This window comes from Rhinoderma darwinii, chromosome 12, assembly GCF_050947455.1.
Source record: "Rhinoderma darwinii isolate aRhiDar2 chromosome 12, aRhiDar2.hap1, whole genome shotgun sequence".
Taxonomy (NCBI): Eukaryota; Metazoa; Chordata; class Amphibia; order Anura; family Rhinodermatidae; genus Rhinoderma; species Rhinoderma darwinii.
Window position 1 is genome coordinate 31,320,404 of NC_134698.1, and position 21,586 is coordinate 31,341,989.

Genomic DNA, 21,586 nt, shown 5'->3' on the forward strand with positions numbered 1-21,586 from the left:
AAATACGGGTCCATTGTCACACGTATTTGACCAGTATTCCACCCTTATTTACGGACCCGTTTTCTCTGCACTAATCGGCAGCCCCTTCTCTCTATCAGGATAGAGCGAAGGGGCAGCCCTTTCGGGCAGAGTTTCCACAGCGTCTGAAAGTAAAAAAAAGTTCATACGTTCCCCCGGCCATTGTCTTGGTGACGTCTCCCTCTTTTGACATCCAGTCCGACCTCCCTGGATGACGTGGCATTCCATGTGACCGCTGCAGCCTGTGTTTGGCTGCAGCGGTCACATGGGATGAAACGTCATCCTGGGAGGCCGGACTGGAGGATGAAGAAGAGTTCTGGGTAAGTTAACTTTTAATACTATTCATTCCAGCGCTAGTCACTGTCCCGGGTGCTGAAAGAGTTACTGCCGATCAGTTAACTCTTTCAGCAACCTGGACAGTGACTATCCCCTGACGTCGCCTAGCAACGCTCCCGTAATTACGGGTGCACACACGTAGCCACCCGTAATTACGGGAGCACCATACAATTCTATGGGCCTGCCCGTGCCATTATTATGGCCTGAAATAGGACATGTTCCATATTTTTCAACGGCACGGGCACCTTCCCGTAAGCAAACGGGAAGGTACCCGTGGTCAATAGAAGTCTATGGACCCGTAATTACGGGCCATAATTACGGGCATTTTTACATTCGTGTGCATGAGGCCTAAGACTGAAAAATGCTACACTGATACTGACTGCACACACCTTTTCCTGACAACATTTTTCAAGCCATAAAATGGCTTATCCCTATATATATATATATATATATATCCCCTAACTCCACCAAAAAATGCTCCCAACCCCCTAGAAACCATTCCTAACTCAAACCCACCCACCAACCTATAATCAAAATACCCCTCTAGGTGACCCCTTGCAGGCCCAGACCCGTCATGACCGCCCTCTGCCGAGTTTTGCTTAGCTCTGGGCTCAGTCATTTGTGATTGGCCTAAAGGGCTCAGCGAGTGTCGGCAAACTTATTCTGAAGACGTCATCAGCGTTCATGTCATATCAGTCTGTAAGGGGATGATGCTGCCCCTTTAAATTTAACTTTCTGCCCAGTGCAGCCTCCATGTTTATTGGTACCTGCGTTCTGTGTTACCCCCTGTGTGGGGTGATGTTTACACCTATGTGTTATCTGTTGCATGCCTACCATGTCATGTGCAGGCACTAGAGGTCACTGCAGCATATGGCCTCCCAGTGCCTGAGGCTGGCAAGAAGCTGCAGGATGGAGGTCCTCCATATAAGAGGGGGACTGTGGGGGAACAAGGTTACCCTGTGAGTAGCAGGAGATGCCTAGGAGGAGTTGGAGTTGGAGTATGCTCCAGGAGAGATAATGGGAAGATGTCTGTTGCTTGTACTCCTGCATTATTGAGAAGAGACCTGTCAATGGGTAAATTAATGTAAAGCAACTGCAATTATTTTGAGCGGTCCTTAAAGAGAAGGTAGACTATTCAAAGACTCGTTCTTAGAACTGTGTTTTCATGTCACTCCAGGGCCTGGTACCGTTCTCTGAGTGTTGTGTGAACAGTACACAATGTGCACATACGCAGCTGAGGGAGACAGGATCCATGAAGGTAGTGGTGTAGCAGCCACCGTGACCCACTGAGGTGCAGAGCATTCCTCCAAAGTGACTGGTGCACCCTACGCCATCACTTTATTTATCGCACAATAAACAGAAAATGAAAGATTTTACTTGTGCCGCTCTTTTATTATTTCTCTTCTTCTTCATCATCATCTCTGTTAATAATAAAGGGGCTGAACTGAAAATGAATGAGGAATAAAGATAACAAGATGGAACTTCTTACCAATTTCTTCCACTCAGTAAATACAGAACGCTGTGATCACTGTGGAATATGTATAGTGACGGGGGAACCGGGAATGTCGTGGTAAAGTGAGACGTCCTTCTGTAGTCCACATTGCTGATGACTGATAGGAATATGTATAGTGACGGGGGAACCGGGAATGTCATGTGGTAAAGTGAGACGTCCTTCTGTAGTCCACATTGCTGATAACTGATAGGAATATGTAGATTATTAGCATCACAGACCCTGAGGATACCAAAACTAGATGTGCCTTTGCGATAAACCTGTGGTACCAAAACATCAAAAGTGGCCAGCAGAGTACACCATTTAGTAAAGTAGACCACTTATGGTATTCAAAAAGGGGCACATTACAAAAGTGGTACTTTTATTTTTTTTCTAATTTTGTTAAAGGATGACACAAAAAAATTAAAATGGCCACTTTTTTTTTTTTTACTATGGTGTCAATTCAGTGTCATTTTTCTTGTACACACCACACCTCATGGTAAAAAAAATCCCCATATTAACTATACGGCAACTTCTGCTGAGCAAAACGATACCACACTTGTGCATGTACCCGCTTTTTGGCCATGTTATGACGCCCAGAGGGAAACATGTACCTTTTAACGTTCAAGTTGCCTTTTTTGCATGAACCATTTTTTGATGCCACACTGTCTTTGTATTCCACCTATGGAGTAAAAACATCAGAAGTGACAGTTCTCCACTTATAGTATTCAAGGAGGGGGTCTAATGGAATATTGGCACTTTTTTTTTTTCCAGAAAGCAGAAGTTATTCCACCACCCTCGTCAGTATAAGTGGCTATGTTTGTATGAAAACACAAAATAAGGAAAAAATAATAAAAGAATGATGACCTATATTTCTAAATTTGCTGATGGGAATTACCAGTGGACCTCAGTGTGGTAGGTTCTATAGCAGTCAATGAGACACAGGGGTGGCGGGGAAGGGCAATCGGGGCAATGATAACGAGTAACCCTCCTTATGCCTCTTTTGGGGCAGACACAGCATTTTCTCTGTGGATATTTTTGGTTTGCTGTTGCAGGGATAGGTGCCACATAGTGCTGCTCTAAGCCTACGCACTTCCTCTGATTCCAAGGGAAGAGTGGGGCCTCTGGCAGTAAACAGGATTTTTTTCAAAAATAATTTCCTAATACGTCTGAGATGTCTGTCTGGCACCTGACTGTTTATACAGGACATGTGAATTGTAACCTGCCATCTGAAATATGTAGATAGACAATTTTTTTTATACCAGGTTTAAGATCTGCACATAACTTCATATGGCTTCAAGACCTGGTCAGAGAGGTCATCCCCACCCATGTTTTTGTTGTAATCAATAATACATATGGGTTTTTGAATTTTATTGGACGACCTCTTTTCTTTAGTTGGCATAGTGGCATCAGTATGCACAGTAGTCAACACGAACACGTCTTTTTTATCGCGATAGTGAAGCACTAGTATATTGCGGCAACGGAGAGCAGTAGATTCCCCTTTTTTAAGGTTTTTTCTCTTTAGAGCAACTGGAAATCCCTTTCTTTTATGCCGGATAGTACCACAGGCCTCTGTGTTGGCCGCTTGGAGTTTTTGGAATAGGGGGATGACCGAATAATAGTTGTCCACATATAACTTGTAGCCTTTGTGGAGCAATCGGCCCCATTAACTCCCAGACAATCTTGCCACTTGTTCTGATTTCTGGTGAGAAACCTTGAAGATCTGACTGTCCTTCCCCCTGGTAGACATGAAAATCCAATGTATAGCCCGTGCTGCTTTCGCGTAACTTATACAATTTGATTCCATATCTGGCACGTTTTGAAGGGATATACTGTTTAAAATAGAGTCTGCTCTTAAATTTTACCAGGGATTCATTCATTACACAGGGCGGATGGAACCACAACTTAGATTGTGAACATCTCAGGAATGACATCATGACAGTGCTATCTGTCCCAATTACGGGAAATATCTACCATCGACAATTTGGCTTCACCAACTTTATCGTATAAGACCAGGTCAATTCTTATACTAGTGTTACCCACTACCATTCATGGGTAACCGAAGACCATATAGTATTTGTGGAGCCTAGAAGTATCTCAGTGTTATGTTTTTGAGGATTCTGATACACACAATTACTCACAATTACTGTTTTTGTACTTTTTTATGTTGCTTTTATCGGTGCCAATAATCCATTGACTCTTATTTTCCATAAATCTTAACAATAGTTATGCAAGTATACGCTAAACCTAATTACTATACTTCATCTTACATTCATTTCGAATTTCATCCCAAAAAAAACAAACAATATGTTGGACAATGCTGTGAAGAATGTAAACCAAACATTGGTGAGTACTTTAATTCTTCTGGGACTTTCCAAAATTTTTGGTCTACAGATTATTTTATTCTGGATGTTTTCAATGATGTACATGATAACGTTGTCGGGAAACGTCTTACTGATTCTTATGGTTCGACTCCACCACGGACTTCAGACCCCTATGTACTTTTTCTTGAGTAACCTCTCGATGATTGACATCTGCTTTTCCTCAACCGTAGTCCCAAAAGTTTTACAAAACACAATATCCCCGGACAGGAGTATTTCCTTAGTGGGATGTGCAACACAGATGTATTTTTTTATTTGGCTTTGAGTGGCACTGAATGTCTTCTACTGGCCGTCATGGCCTATGATAGGTATACTGCTATCTGTAACCCATTATATTACACATCTATCATGGACAGGAGACTGTAGATAAATAGACTCCAAGCATATATTGGTTACAGGCTAGGTAAAGTTTAACAGACCAACTTCCCCCCATAATGTATCGGATAGACTGCTCCGTAATATAGAACCATACCGAAGAAAAAATATAGCATATAATCAGGAGTATATAAGAATATATCAGTTTTATTAATACAAAATACCATACATTTAAAAACACATCATTCAAAGACTCTAGTACTCGTACTATGGCACGACATTCAGCACAGAACAATTTTATGTAATACAGACGAAAAGGTGTATACCGCAAACCAGTATATACTACCCACAAAAATAATTATAATATATTATATCCATGTGGATTGTATACTGATCATCCACAGTGTCCTCTCAGGTATGTACGTATAAAAGATACTATTTAAGTCAAAAGATAGTCACACCGGGAGGATCAGTAGAGAAAATAGTGAGTAGTTATAGCAGTGCAGTCTTACCCATTTCAGAGAAAAGTCAGAGGTATTGATGCACGTCCGTGCTGCGGCGCCCACAGAAAACCCCAACGCGCGTTTCGCTGTTCTTAGTCGCTTCCTCAGGGGGTACATTCAACCCACAATATGTGTGGTCTTTATATAGTGTGTGCATCTACCCCAGTGAATCCACATTATCGCCGAGATGGAGGTCGGCGCTTGTCCGATGACGCGACCGGAAGCAAGGCATGCCCCACATCCGGCCCCGCACGCTGGAGCGCACATCCGGAGTCCCGACGCGTGACGGGAGTTCCGGACATGCGCAGTGCGCGCATAGAAGCCGAAGGGGGCAGGCACCGCCGCGGGCCGTACCACCGAGCAAGCGCACATCATCAGGGAGGTAAGTGGGTTCTACCTGGGAGTACTACCAATTCTAGGAATAGAGCATGATACTGTTCATCATATTTCAGAAATTCTATCAGCATAATAGTATAACTGTAAGGCCAGTTTGGGTTATGGACATCCTTATTAGTAGCATATGTGAATACACAGTAAAAAACACTCGGGATGAATATTAAATAATACATAGAAAATATAAAATAAAATACAAAAAATAATGAAAAAATCAATAATAAATAAATAAAAAAGTGTTATATACAGCAATACACATACATACTGTATAAAAGCAATACCGTGAAAACAATTTTAGAATTACATATAAGTAATTGTGTATGATATGTCAACACAAATACGGTAGTATTCTGTTGAACATAAATTGAATGTGAAGTATTTAGGATACACCAAAGAGTGTATATAAAGTGACATCGGAAAAGACCGAATGTTAAAATTTACATATATACCCTGATACAGTATCACAACCATACCAAGAGATATAGTGCTCTGTACCAAAAATACGTGCTATATTATAGGGAAGTAGCATCCAGCTATTTCCCAAAACCAATATACATACAGAAGCAGAGGTAACTCCCGATATTCACTGCATTGACATAGCTGCTGGATAAATTCATCAAAAGTCACATTACACATAGCCTTTTATCCCTGTTATGCTGCAATATCATACTATCCATTAAACAGAGGGCTCAAATTCATAAAGATGTTGTAGCACAATAGCGCCATCTACGTATAGTAACACATAAATACATAGTAGTGGTTATATCCAGAAAGAGCAGTAGATCTTTGTTTTCTGTGTAGGTCTGGTCACTGGATGTTGGATTTTGAGTTTTCTAAACTTATTTATTCTCACATTTTTAACCTTTCAGCTGCCCTACTGTAAGTCCAACTTCATTAGTCACTTTTTCTGTGAGATGCCGCCACTCTTTCGACTTTCTTGCCGAGATATTTGGTTCAATGAGGTGGCAGAGTACATCTCAGGTGCTATAGTTGCTCTTGGTTCTGACTTGTTAATTCTTTTGTCCTACCTTTGCATTACCATAACTGTCTTCAAGTTCCGGACCAGTAAGGAACGTCAGAAGGTGTTCTTGACATGTGCCTCACACATACTAGTGGTATCTCTCTACTATGGTGCCATCATGCCTATGCATTTACATCCTCGATCCTTCTTCAGAGCAGGATAGAGTTGTGACTATCCTCTACACAGTGGTGACTCCTATGTTGAATCCCATTATCTACAGTATAAGGAACAAGGATATTCAAGAAGCCATCAAAAAAACAATGAGTAATGTAACACATAACTGGTTTTGATACCAACAAGAAAAAATGTTGTGCTATGAAGTTTGATCAGTTGACAATTGAAAATTGTGTTTTTCGATCTTCCTTGCCTTAAAAATATTTAAAATAATACACTTATCACTGGTTACAAGAAAATCTATGGATCTTGGGAAAATATTTTTTATTACTTATGTTACCATTAAAAAAAAAAATTTAATTCAATGTAAATGTTTATCATATTAATATTTTATATGTACCTTAATTAGGCTAGTTACATTACCTTAAAAAGACTGATATGCTTAGTGTAAGGCAAAAGGAGGCGGAGCATGACACAAGGATTCAAAGAATATCCAATGAGAGAATCCCTGTGTCATGCTCCACCCCCTCAGGCAATGCTATAGCTGTAACAGTGTATCCATTTTGCCTGGAGTGTCCTTCTAACTCCTTCATGCCCATGACTTAAGCAACCAAGTCAATCTAATGAACCGCCAGGTTGTTACGTGGTGAAGGTACGAGTACTGTCTGTAAGTAAACTCAATTTAACGGTTAAACCCCTTAGATGTCAGTCAATAGTGGCAGCTGCATCTAAAGGTTTAGACAGAGGGGGGTGGGCTCATGACATCCGCCATCATGGCATCCGCGACCCTAAAAATGCCCGCGCGACTGCCATGCGTATCTGACTAATAGGTTACTTAATACAGAAGTATTTCCATGTATTATTGAATCAATCAGAGAATTGCACATTTAAATCCTATTGTAAGACTAAAGAAAATAAAAAATTATGAAATAAAATTAATTTAAAAAAAAATTACAAAGGTTTGAAGTGAAAAAGCAATACATTAAAAAATAGACTTACAGTGCAAAAATAGTAAAAGTATTAAAAATATACAGTATATGTATTTGGTATCGTAGCATTCGTAACGACCCATATAATAAAGTTAGTGTTATTTATACCGCACAGTGAATGATGTAGAGTAATGTAAAAAAAAAAAAAGCCGCTTTCATATTAACCCTCTAAAAAAAATACTACAAGTTAATAAAAGAGTTATATGTACCCAAATAAGGTACCATTTCAAAATATAACTTGTCCCACAAAAAAGGAGCCCTAAATTTGATGTTGACGGAAAAATAAAAAAGGTAAAGCTCGGAAAGTGGTGATGCAAAAACATTTTTTTTCCATGAAAAATACTTTTAGGGCCAGTTCACAAATTGCGTAAATATTGCGAATTTTCAACAACGGAATTCATTGCGGAAGATCCGCAGCACATACAGTAGCAGCAAAGTGGAAGAAAGTGGAAGAAATTGAACAAATCTCATCCACACACTGCGGAAATACCGCTCGGAAATTCATTCCGCTGCATGTCAATTTTCTTTACGTAAACGCTGCTTACATGTTGCGGGATTTCCCCATTGAATTCAATGGGGATGTTATTCCCACATCAAATAGCAGTTGTTCAGTTTTTTGCTGTGGATTCGCAACGATCCCACCCCAAAAACGGAACTCAGAAAAAAATAAAAAATTAAACTTACCTAGGAGTCTGTGTTTCATCCTTCTGGGATGACTCTTTATCCCATGTGATCGCCGCTGCAGCCAATCACGGGCTGTAGCAGTGGTCACATGGATGAGATGTCTGCAGTTTTTCGCACAGAATTCCTTGCGGTGCACAGGGCGGATGCGGTGCGTGTTATTTCGCAGTGTATCCGCTACGTGCGAACACGTTGTCTAGAAAAATATATAAAAATAACTGTACATGTTGTCCACCATGCCCAGACTCATCACATCCCCCTCATGATCCTGTCCCTAGATGATGAAAAGGCGTTTGACAGGATCTCCTGGCCTGCCCTTCACCAAACTCTTCAACATATAGGATTGGGACCTTCCCTTATGAGTAAAATAATGGCCCTCTATCATTCTCCGTCCGCCCAACTAAAAGTAAATGGCTCCCTTTCTGCTCCGTTTGCTATTCATAATGGTACCAGGCAGGGTTGCCCTCTATCCCCATTGTTGTATGTCCTCGTTATGGAACATCTTATGGCCTCCATTCGGAACAGCTCGGATATAAAGGGCGTTGTCATAGTTGGGACTGAATATAAGTGTTCTACCTTTGCTGATGACCTATTGGCTTATCTCACGGACCCGCATGTTTCGCTTCCCTCGTTGATGTCAGAGCTGTCCCGCTTTGGAGTATGGTCAAATTTTAAGATTAATTTCTCCACGTCTGAGGCGCTGAATGTATCCCTTCCATCCTCGACAATATCGCTCATCAAAAATAATTTCTCCTTCTCCTGGCCTGCTAAGGGTATAACATATTTGGGTACGCGTATAAGCTCTGATCTCTCCCAACTGTTCCCCAATAACTTTATCCCTTTATTAGCCAAATTTCGCACAGACCTCGCCTCTTGGAATAAAAAGGAATTCTCTTGGTTTGGCCATATTAATATCATTAAAATGTCACTTCTCCCCAGACTGCTCTACCTCCTGCAGACTATCCCTATCTCCATCCCATCCTCTTATTGGCTACGTATCCAACAATGCTTTGGTTCCTTCATATGGCCAGTGGGTCGTCCCTGCCTGAGTAGGACGATTCTTACTCGCTCCAGGGGTGCAGGTGGGGTTGGTCTGCCGGATTGTCGCCTTTACTATTTTGCGTCAACTCATGCTCGAGTCCTACACTTTTTCCACAATCATGACTCTAAACTATGGGTCCGTTTAGCCCAACAGTTGTGTACTCGTACCCTTTCTACTTTGCCTTAGACCCTGCCTGGGAATAGACCGACTTCCGCCTCCTTTGTCGTTTTCCATCCCCTCTTGGCACTACGGTCCTCCTGGGAAGTCAGGCTCACTAGTTGACCCATTGGGTCCTTTGACTCCCGTCAATGACAACCACGCCTTTCCAGCCGGTGAGGCGCGTCTCTCCTTCCTGGGTAGGTCTTCCACCAACCCCATGTATGTCACTCAGGTTCTCTCTGATGTATCTCTGCTTTCACTGGCCACGATCTGCCCAGTTGATACACCGTCACCCCGTCATATATTTGCATACTCCCAGTTAAAGTATTTTTATAGTGTCACTAAGCGTTAGGCTCATCTTCACCGGCCGCTTACTGATTTTGAGCGGTTATGTGTTTCCACCCGGTCCCCTGCGCACGCCATCTCCACACTCTATAGACTACTCCTATCCCAGCGATCCCCCTCATCTCTCATTCTTCTGCAGGGCCTGGGAGACAGAACTGGACGCGACCTACTCTGACGCTCAATGGAGACGGTGTTTCTACCTTTCCCAGAAGGCCCCAATAGCCACCCAAGCCCAGGAAACCAGCTACAAAATTATTTCTAGGTGGTATCGAGTTCCTGCTGCCCTGCACAGATGGTACTCGTCTGTACCTGTCGAGTGTTGGCGGTGCGGGGCGTCGGGGGCTTCCATGTCTCACATTTGGTGGAGATGCTCTAATTTGCAGAGTTTTTGTGAGGCAGTTCTTAAAATTATAGTGGAAGTGACTGGGGTTTTGGTCCCTAATTCCCCTCAGGCGGTCCTTTTTTTAATTTATGTTTCCTATGCCTCTACCCATTTACAAATGTTCTTTAATTAGACATCTTCTCCAAGCTGCCAAATCAGTTATCCCTCGTAAGTGGGAAAACGGCAGACCCTCAGCTGCTGGATGAGTGATTACAGCGAATGGAACACCTTCTGGCTCATTCTCCGGCCACTTATATACGGTACAAGGATACCTGGTCTCACTGGCTAACGTTTCTCTCTTCTTCCACCTATCGCAATGCAGTGGCCTGAGAAAATCATCCTTTCCCATGAGACTTCGTCACTGTAGGGACTACAGGCCGGTGTATTAGGGTTTATGCTCTACCCTCGTCTCTGACAGGCGCATGGCTGCTTCTTCTCATTTTATCTGGGATGTTCATGTGCTGGAGTCCAGGTTCGCCACGACCTCCCTTTCTTTTCCTTTGCTGTGTTTGTTTCCCATTCTATCTTTTCCTTCCCTCATTGTGTCTATTGTGAGTGGTCTTTGCTTCCTGTGATTGCGCATACATGTTCTTACCATTGCATTTTAGGAGGTCTGGGGGGGCTTGGTGTATTTTCTTTTCTTTTTGTTACTATGCTCATTTCCTTTTGGCTTCCTCAGACTGATGTGATTGTATTTTGCGCTTGTGATGTTCACTCTCCTGTTTGGGCTGTGCCCTTCTTGTCATGTTTTTATTATCGTGACACATTTTTCCCGATTTGTGTGTGTAATTGTTTGTATTAAAATCAATAAGTTTAATTACTTTTACACAGTAAAAAAACACGCTTTTGTTTTTTTTCAAAATTATTTGTTTTTGTGTTGCCGTATTTTAAGAGCCAGAACTTTTTTTTATTTTTTGACAGATGCAGCTGTTTGAGGGCTTTTTTTCTTGCGGGACGACTTGTAGTTTTTATTGGTACCATTTTGGAGTACATGCGACTGATCACTTTTTGTCACATCTTTTGAATGTAGGATGAACAAAAAACTGGTGTATTTTATATTTTACTGTGCGGGTTAAGTAATGTAATATTTTTATAGTTGGGTTCGTTACGGACGCGGCTATACCAAATATGAGTAACTTTTTTTCATGGTAAAGTACTTTGTAAGAGGAAAAAGTGGGTTTTAATTTTTTGTTACTTGGGACTTTTATTTATTTCAGACTTTATTTAACTTTTTTTTTTAGTCCCACTAGGGGACTTTACTGTGCAAACTTTTGATCGCTATTATAATACACTGCAATACTTCTGTATTGAGCGTATTATTGCCTGTCAGTATAAAACAGGCATCTGTTAGGCCGGGCCTTTGTTAGGCCCCCAGGCTGCCATAAAAACCATCGGAAACCCCGCGATGAACACAGGGTACCAGTGGGGTTAGAGAGCGTGCTCTAAAATCACTCAGATGCGGCACCCGCTATTGAGCGCCGCATCTGAGGGGTTATATATGATCGGAGACCACCGCTAGTGGTCTCCGATCATTGCCCTGAAGCCCGAGGCTGTTAGCAACAGCCCGGGCTTCGGCAGCACCCCGCACGATGCAGGAAAAGTTCTTCTGAAGTTCCGATGTGTCGCAAGCCGAATGTGCGCCACAGCTGTAGCACAATCATGGTGGCCGTGTATCGACCATTCCCCTCTTCCCATGAGACAAACTGTAAAATAAAAAATAGGTATACAAGTATATAAAGTCATCTAATAATAGTGCTACACAATGTATAAATAATGCTGCCATACAGCTCATACTTAAAATTGCAAGTGAAAGGGCAAAATGTGGTGCCCCCTACAGCATGGGCAGCTGTAGCACCCTGTGTGACTGCACGGATCACACACCCCTAAGGTCGGTCATTACGATACGATTTTAGTTCCTGCTCACCCCTCTGAATACATGAGTATGAAGAATTAACATAATGTAACAGAACCACTGCAGAATCGAGTCCAATGTACAGATACAGAACCAAGTATACAGCAGCGATAATATAGAGTCACGTAATAATATACGAATGGAGCCGCCGTCTGATGCTGTACACCCCACCACACCCTGAACCACTAAGGTCTTATTATTTGCCCCTCATTTCCCTGTATAATAAAGATGTAGAAAAAACCAGACCACTGTAATGATAAGATGAAAACCTCAGGATATAATCAGAGACCCCAAATTACCTGATCAGGAAGGGGTTAAAAAGAAGTCATAATTTTAAAAAACCTGTAATTTTATAAAATCCTTCATGGTACATTGATAGTGTAATAATATAATGTTCTGATCTGATATTGAGCTGTCCCCACAGATTATCTCCACAGCCTCATGTTATAAACAGAAGTATAACACAGAGATTAGATGCAGTCTATTAATATAAGAGCGGCATGTCCCTTTAAATTTTGTCACTGGTCAGCAGCCAATGATATCGCTGGGTTTGAACTTGAAAAAACAAGTCAGTGGTCCTCAGTTTGTTACAGGACAACGCGGAGTGAAGACGGACGTGGGTGAGTCCTCACATCCCATAATGTCATATAACTGACGCTGATTTATCTCGTCTCCCATGATCCTTCACTCACATTATTAGAAATTTGATGAGGATTTTATTATTTCTCCTAAATCCTACTAAGACAAATGTCCTCCAAAGACTGTTGGCAGCCACCACTAGGGGGAGCTGCTATATATGTATTTATATTGCTCCCTATAATTTCAATATGAGCTGTATAAATATTGGTGCAGTGTACTCCCCCTAGTGGCTGGTGCAGGAAACCAGAAATGTATCATTAATTCTCTGGCTGTGTGATGGGAAGACCTGCTGGAACTGGTTGTGGGCACTCTGCTTTGTGTCTGGTATTACCTATATTGGTCCTTCTTCTATGTGGGGACCCTATAAATACCCAGTAAGGGCCACACTTCAATGTATTATCACTGCATATAAATATAAGTGGACAAATCCAAAGTTACAGTCCAAAAATCATCTTTATTTAATGAATATAATTCTTTGCATCCTCTGAGTGACAAATGGATTATAAAAAACAAGATAAAGTGAACCCTGTGTAATATGTAGAAATGACGCCTCCTAAATGTAAACTGAATGTCCTCCTTTTATAATCATGTCATTTTTAGGTGCTGATTAAGTTCTTAATAAATCTTTATATTGATCAGCGCTCTATATTTATGATACAGAGCTCAAAATCCCCTGCATTGAGAATAACATTATAACTGTCAACAGCCACCACTAGGGGGAGCTCAGGAGATTACTGAATACTGTTTGTACATTGCACTAATAAAACAGTTTGCAGTGTTCCCCTACGCTCCCCAGTGGTGGCTGAAGGTAACTACATCTCATTTGGGTTTTGCAGGGGATTTGGAACTCTGTGTGGGGAAAACTGATCGCTGACTGTTACAAAGATATATTAGTAGATTAAAGGGGATCTCCGGGACTTACACTAACTTTTCTGGGATAGTGCAACAGTATTTGATCATGGGGGTCCGACACCTGAGCGGACATTCACTATCAGTACATGTGGAAAGCTGCAGTGTTCGTGTCTTTATCAGATCTGTGACTAAATCTCTTTTTTGGGTTCCAGCTTGTGATTTTGCAGTTCAGGACGTGTACAGGATGGCAGCGGGCAGCAGTTCTCTGGAGGTCAGTGTCTTGTTTTTTCCTTCCCTGTTATGGACATGTAGCAGGAGACTTGGATCCAGCAGGAGAGGTCAGGAGAGGTCTATCTCCTGCTATCTCTCCCTCTGGGTCACGCAACAAATGTCACTTAGCATTGGTAAGTGTACCACTAAGGTCTTGTTGGGTCTTACACATACTGATTGTACTTGTCAGTTCATCTTTTCTTAAACTCCTATAGTGAGTTCTTGCATCTTTTCTCTTTCCTGACATGTACCTATTTGAGCGGAAATATATTCAATCCGTATACTTGAACTAGGATATTTTCCATGCTTTACATACTCTCTGTATACAACATTGTTAATGTGCATGTAAAATGCTGATCCAGATATAGGATTGTTTTTTAGATTCTCTCATTGTGTTTACAATAAAGAAATTTTCTACTTTTGCTAAAATTTGATAGTAATGGACTCTCTTTTTTTTTTTTTTCCTCTAGTATATATACTATTGTTCGAGTCCTATCTCTAGCAACCAATATAGGTGGTTGAGACTTTTAGTTCCCACCAAAATACCCATGTTTCCTGTGAGACATTTTCTGTGTTTAATAATAAGAATAGTATAATGATAGTAATAATAGCACAATAATAGTAATGGTAGTAATAATAATAATAATAGTAATGATGGTAATAATAAAAACTAATCGTAATAATAAGAATAGTATAATAATAGTAATGATAGGGCAATAATAATAATAATTGTTAGAAATAAATGATTAATTATAACCTTGTGTCGTCTCCTTTATTTTATTGTAATGAAGAAAAACATTTCATCTGAAACTATCCACATATTTTATATATTCCACTTTTCTATTTTTTAGGTCGAAATTCTGTTTTGTGCTAATTTCATACTAATATCTTTACAATAGTAAAGGGCTCCATATCCTCTGTAACATCAGAGGTAAATGATACAATTCTGACTGCCTTCAGCCACCATTAGGGGGAGCTTAGCGTGTATGCATTATAAATCCATGTACAGTAAGTTCCTAGGCTTCTCCTAGTGGTGGCTGTAGACAGTAAGATTTTTTTTATAATTAGTAAGGAATTGTCCAGCAAAGACCATCTGCTTTGGATGTCCAGCTGCGGAAAATCCTTGTGATCAGCAATGATCAGTACAGGAGTCTCATTTTGTAGCTTCTATAGATAGTAGTAGAAGTTTTGCAGCAGACCCTCTCATACTGTTCACTGGGGAATCCTTGCTGTATTATTCCAGGAAAGAGAACAAGTTTATTAAATTAATTCTGAAATAAATTTATATTATTGACCAAAACAATAAGAACTACATTGTGTGTATAAAAGGAATTGCATGAAAACGTCTACACTATTTCCCAACACAAGAAATATAATATGGCCCTGCCCCCGAGGAGCGACTATATCTAGGCTAACGCCTCATGTACCTGATAGAGACTTTTTGTATTACACAATCTATGGCATTGCTGGACTGGCCCACCGGAGGACCAGGGATACTCTGGCGGGCATGCTTCTGTTCATCAACCCATGTAACCAGTAAACATTGGCAGGGATATACCAAGCCTTTCTGCTGCCTGAAGCGAAAATTGAAATGGTGCCAACCCACCCCCTCAAATTCACACACAGCAGATTTCCTTTGGGAAATTTTTCACGTTGGAAACTTGTTTCACACAACTGCATAGGATTTATCTAAAGCCTATTTACATGATGTGGAAATAGATCTACATAGGATAGTATGTGCCTTTTATATCTTGCAGAATATAGCTGCAGTTTTGGCCTCAGATTTCACTGATCAATGTAAAGGCTCAAATCTGCTGTCAAATCAAGAAAAGAAATGCAAGGCAAAATCTGCAGGTAACAAAAATAAAAATTTGCAGAGGATTCTTGGGGCTTTTGTGCTCAGCACAAAACTTCTGCTGTACATGATGCTATATCTGGTGGTCATCGGTAGTAAAAGCGTTAATGGGAACACCTCTGGTGGCCTATGGAAGTGGACGGCTTAATAGGCACATATCTGAGTCAAGTACCTGGTGTCCAGTAGTTTATTCCCCTCCTCAGGCTCCCACGTAGTTTAAAGGCAATGTGTCGCAAATTAAACGTTGTTTTTTTTTAAGTAAGTTACTTATTTCTATTATATTTAAGTTTTTTGCTGTGTATATATGTATTTTTTTTCTTCCACATGGTGGAAAGAATTAAAAATTAAATAATAATTGGACATGTTTTCCTATGATGGCCGCTTGAGGGGGCACTTCCCAGAATTACAGCAAGGTGAATAAGGCAAAGCAACATGACTCACAGCTGCTGTAAATGTGGGAGGGAATCTCACCCCCTCCCTATTTTTTGCTATAAGCCAGGAAAAGGTGTCTTAAAATTGCTATTTGTGTCCAGCTGCCATTTTGGGAGTGATTGTACAAATGGCAGCTGACAGAAATTTAATAAAATTAGCAAAAAAGGCAGGTGGCCAAGGATAGTAAAACAAATCCTAAAAAATTCTTCAAGCATATAAATGCAAAAAATCCAAGGTCTGAACATGTAGGACCCCTTGATAGTGGTAATGGGGAGTTGGTCACAGGGGATCAAGAGAAGGCAGAGTTACTAAATGTTTTTTTTCAGCTCTGTATATACAACAGAAGAAAGAGCAGCTGATGTAGCCGGTGCCAGTGCTGTTAATATATCAGTTGATATACTTAATTGAATGAATGTAGATATGGTCCAAGCTAAATTAAATAAAATGTGCACAAGGCCCCGGGACCAGATGGGTACACCCTAGAATTCTTAAAGAGCTTAGTTCAGTTATTTCTGTCCCCCTTTTCATAATATTCAGAGATTCTCTAGTGACTGGTATAGGGCCAAGGGACTGGCGGCGGGCAAATGTGGTGCCTATTTTCAAAAAGGGCTCTAGGTCTTCCCCGGGTAATTATAGACCAGTAAGCTTAACATCCATCGTGGGGAAAATGTTTGAGGGACTATATACAGGATTATGTGACAAAAAAATAGTATTATAAGTGACAGCCAGCACGGTTATACTAAGGACAGAAGTTGTCAAACTTACCTGATCTGTTTTTATGAAGAGGTGAGCAGAAGCCTAGACAGAGGGGCCGCTGTGGATATAGTGTTTTTGGACTTTGCAAAGGCATTTGACACTGTCCCTCATAGACGTCTAATGGGTAAATGAAGGACTATAGGTTTAGAAAATATAGTTTGTGATTGGATTGAGAATTGGCTCAAGGACCGTATCCAGAGAGTTGTGGTCAATGATTCCTACTCTGAATGGTCCCCGGTAATAAGTGGTGTACCCCAGGGTTCAGTGCTGGGACCACTATTATTCATTAATGATATAGAGTATGGGATTAATAGCATTATTTCTATTTTTGCAGATGACACCAAGCTATGCAATATAGTTCAGACTATGGAAGATGTTTGTGAATTGCAGGCAGATTTAAACAAACTAAGTATTTGGGCGTCCACTTGGCAAATGAAGTTTAATGTAGATAAATGTAAAGTTATGTACCTGGGTACAAACAACCTGCATGCATCATATCTCCTAGGGGGAGCTACACTGGGGGAGTCACTTGTTGAGAAGGATCTGGGTATACTTGTAAATCATAAACTAAATAACAGCATGCAGTGTCAATCAGCTGCTTCAAAGGCCAGCAGGATATTGTCGTGTATTAAAAGAGGCATGGACTCGCGGGACAGGGATGTAATATTGCCACTTTACAAAGCATCAGTGAGGCCTCATCTAGACTATGCAGTTCAGTTCTGGGCTCCAGTTCATAGAAAGGATGCCCTGGAGTTGGAAAAAATACAAAGAAGAACAACAAAGCTAATAAGGGGCATGGAGAATCTAAGTTATGAGGAAAGATTAAAATAATTAAACCTATTTAGCCTTGAAAAAAGACGACTAAGGGGGGACACAATTAATTTATATAAATATATTAATGGCGCATACAAAAAATATGGTGAAATCCTGTTCCATGTAAAACCCCTCAAAAAACAAGGGGGCACTCCCCTCCATCTGGAGAAAAAAAGGTTCAACCTGCAGAGGCGACAAGCCTTCTTTACTGTGAATCTATGGAATAGTCTACCGCAGGAGCTGGTCACAGCAGGGACAGTAGATGGCTTTAAAAAAGGGTTAGATAATTTCCTAGAACAAAAAAATATTAGCTCCTATGTGTAGAAATTTTTCCCTTCCCTTTTCCCGTCCCTTGGTTGAACTTGATGGACATGTGTCTTTTTTCAGCCGTACTAACTATGTAACAGAAGCTATAGGACACACCAAAAGGCTAAGGGTATGTTACATATAGTTACATAGTTTGTACAGTTGAAAAAAGACACATGTCCATCAAGTTCAACCAAGGGATTGGAAAGGGGAAGTAAAAAATTTCTACACATAGGAGCTATTATTTTTTTGTTCTAGGAAATTATCTTACCCTTTTTTGAAGCCATCTACTGTCCCTGCTGTGACCAGCTCCTACGGTAGGCTATTCCATAAATTCACTGTTCTCACAGTAAAGAAGGCTTGTCGCCTCTGCAGGTTGAACCTTTCTTTTTCCAGACGGAGGGAGTGCCCCCTTGTTTTTTGAGGGGGTTTTACATGGAACAGGATTTCACCATATTTTTTGTATGTGCCATTCATATATTTAGAAAAGTTAACCATGTCCCCCCTTAGTCGTCTTTTCTCAAGGCTAAATAGGTTTAGTTCTTTTAATCTTTCCTCAAAACTTACATTCTCCATGCCCCTTATTAGCTTCGTTGCTCTTCTTTTGTATTTTTTCCAACTCCAGGGCATCCTTTCTATGAACTGGAGCCCAGAACTGGACTGCATATTCTAGATGAGGCCTCACTAATGCTTTGTAAAGTGGTAATATTACATTCCTGTCCCGCGAGTCCATGCCTCTTTTGATTCACGACAATATCTTGCTGGCCTTTGAAGCAGCTGATTGACATTGCATGCTGTTATTTAGTTTATGATTTACAAGTACACCCAGATCCTTCTCAACAAGTGACTCCCCCAGTGTAGCTCCCCCTAGGACATATGATGCATGCAGGTTGTTTGTACCCAGGTGCATAACTTTACATTTATCTACATTAAACTTCATTTGCCAAGTGGACGCCCAAATACTTAGTTTGTTTAAATCTGCCTGCAATTCACAAACATCTTCCATAGTCTGAACTATATTGCATAGCTTGGTGTCATCTGCAAAAATAGAAATAATGCTATTAATCCCATCCTCTATATCATTAATGAATAATAGTGGTCCCAGCACTGAACCCTGGGGTACACCACTTATTACCGGGGACCATTCAGAGTAGGAATCATTGACCACAACTCTCTGGATACGGTCCTTGAGCCAATTCTCAATCCAATTACAAACTATACTTTCTAAACCTATAGTCCTTAATTTACCCATTAGACGTCTATGGGGGACAGTGACAAATGCCTTTGCAAAGTCCAAAAACACTATATCCACAGCGGCCCCTCTGTCTAGGCTTCTGCTTAGCTCCTATATAAAAACAAATCAGGTTGGTTTGACAACTTCTGTCCTTTGTAAAACCGTGCTGGCTGTCACTTATAATACTATTTATTGTCACATAATTCTGTATATAGTCCCTCAATAGCCCCTCAAACATTTTCCCCACAATTGATGTTAAGCTTACTGGTCTATAATTACCCGGCGAAGACCTAGAGCCCTTTTTGAAAATAGACACCACATTTGCCCTGCGCCAGTCCCTTGGCACTATACCAGTCATGAGAGACTCTCTAAATATTATGAAGAGGGGGACAGAAATAACTAAACTAAGCTCCTTAAGAACTCTAGGGTGTAACCCATCTGGTCCCGGGGCCTTGTGTACGTTTATTTTATTTAATTTAGCTTGCACCATATATACATTCATCCAATTCAGTATATCAACTGATATATTAACAGCACTGGCAGCGGCTACATCAGCTGCTCTTTCTTCTGTTGTATATACAAAGCGAAAGAACCCATTTAGTGACTCTGCCTTCTCTTGATCCCCTGTGACCAACTCCCCATTACCACTATCTAAGGGTCCTACATGTTCAGACCTTGGCTTTTTTGCATTTATATGCTTGAAGAATTTTTTAGGATTTGTTTTACTATCCTTGGCCACCTGCCTTTCATATTGTATTTTTGCTGATTTTATTAAGCTCTTTATATTTTACAAAGGCTACAGCTGTACCCTCAGATTTGTATTTTTTTAAATGCCCTTTTTTTGTCACGTGTTGCCCTTTTTACAGAAGGTGTAAGCCATGTGGGGTTTAATTTTAGTCGTTTATACTTGTTACCTGTAGGAATAAATTTTGCACTATAATTATTAATTACCCAAAGTACATTTGAAAATCTCCCATTTATCATTTGTCCCATTATTTAACATTAGTTCTTCCCAGTCTATATCCTGAATTGCAGCCCTCATCCTGGGGAAATTGGCCTCCTTAAAATTAAAGGGAATGTGTTGCCAGAAAAACATGTTTTTTTTAAAAAAATTAAACATTTAGTGTGTGGGTGATTAAACATTGTTCAAATTTTTTTTATTTTTTTCACGAGTCAGGAAATAGTCAGGAAATATTATTAATTAATTCTAATTTATAATACTACCCATTTTTGGTCACTAGATGGAGCTATTCCCAAAATTGCAGCATTGCAACAATGGGTTAAAAGCCCTCGCTCTAGTGAGCTCTCAGCACCCCCCCCTCCTTTATCCTGGCTAGTGCCGGGATAAACGAGGGGTTTGAACGGTGTAACCTCCTACGCTGTGTGTCGCCATTTTTTGAGCTAACACACAGTGTAGTAGGTTTACATACAGTAGTAAACACACACAAACACGAACATACATTGAAATCTCTTACCTGCTCCTGCCGCCGCGGCTCCCTCCGGCCTGTCCGCTCCGTTTGCTGCCGCTGGTCCAAGTGCACAAATACGGAAGCCGCGACCGGAAGTAGTAATATTACTGTCCGGCCGCGACTTCCGGTCCACAGGAAAATGGCGCCGGACGGCGCCAATTTCGAATTGGACTGTGTGGGAGCGGCGCATGCGCAGTTCCCACACAGACGCCATACACTGAAGTCAATGGGACGGGAGCCGTTCGCAGTCCCTATGGGACTGTGGCTGCCGTATTCCATGTCTGTGTGTGTCGTTAATCGACACAGACAGAAATGGAACAAAAAATGGCAGCCCCCATAGGGAAGAAAAAGTGTAAAAATAAGAAAAAGTAAAACACAAACACACAAATGAATATAAACGTTTTTAATAAAGCACTAACATCTTTAACATATAAAAAAATAATTTGTGATGACACTGTTCCTTTAAGTGTTTTTACCCTCCCAGCCTGCGTTTGTTTTTTACAGTATAGGTAAAATATAACTATATTATGATCACTGTTACCGAGGTTTTCACGAACATTGACATTCCCAACAAGCTCTGCATTATTAGAAATGACCAGATCCAGCAGAGCTTCACCTCTAGTTGGGTCTTCCACAAACTGGCTCATAAAATTTTCCTGCAACAGGTTGAGGAAATGTCTCCCCTTTGCAGTTGAAGCCGAACCATGACACCAATTAATATTCCGGTAATTAAAATCTCCCTTTATCACAACAGTACCTGGCTGTGCAGCACGCTCCATCTATTTATATATTTGACCTTATATCTCTTCAGTTATATTGGGGGTCTATAGATTACACCAAAAGTAATTTTTTTCAGTATTTACCTCCCTTTGTAATTCCA

General features: G+C 40.7%; 1 pseudogene; it reads left to right on the plus strand.

Annotated features, from left to right (window-relative positions):
* Window positions 1–4,150: 4,150 nt before the first annotated feature.
* On the plus strand, window positions 4,151–15,844 carry LOC142664430 (olfactory receptor 5AP2-like; annotated as a pseudogene).
* The last annotated feature ends 5,742 nt before the right edge of the window (window positions 15,845–21,586 follow it).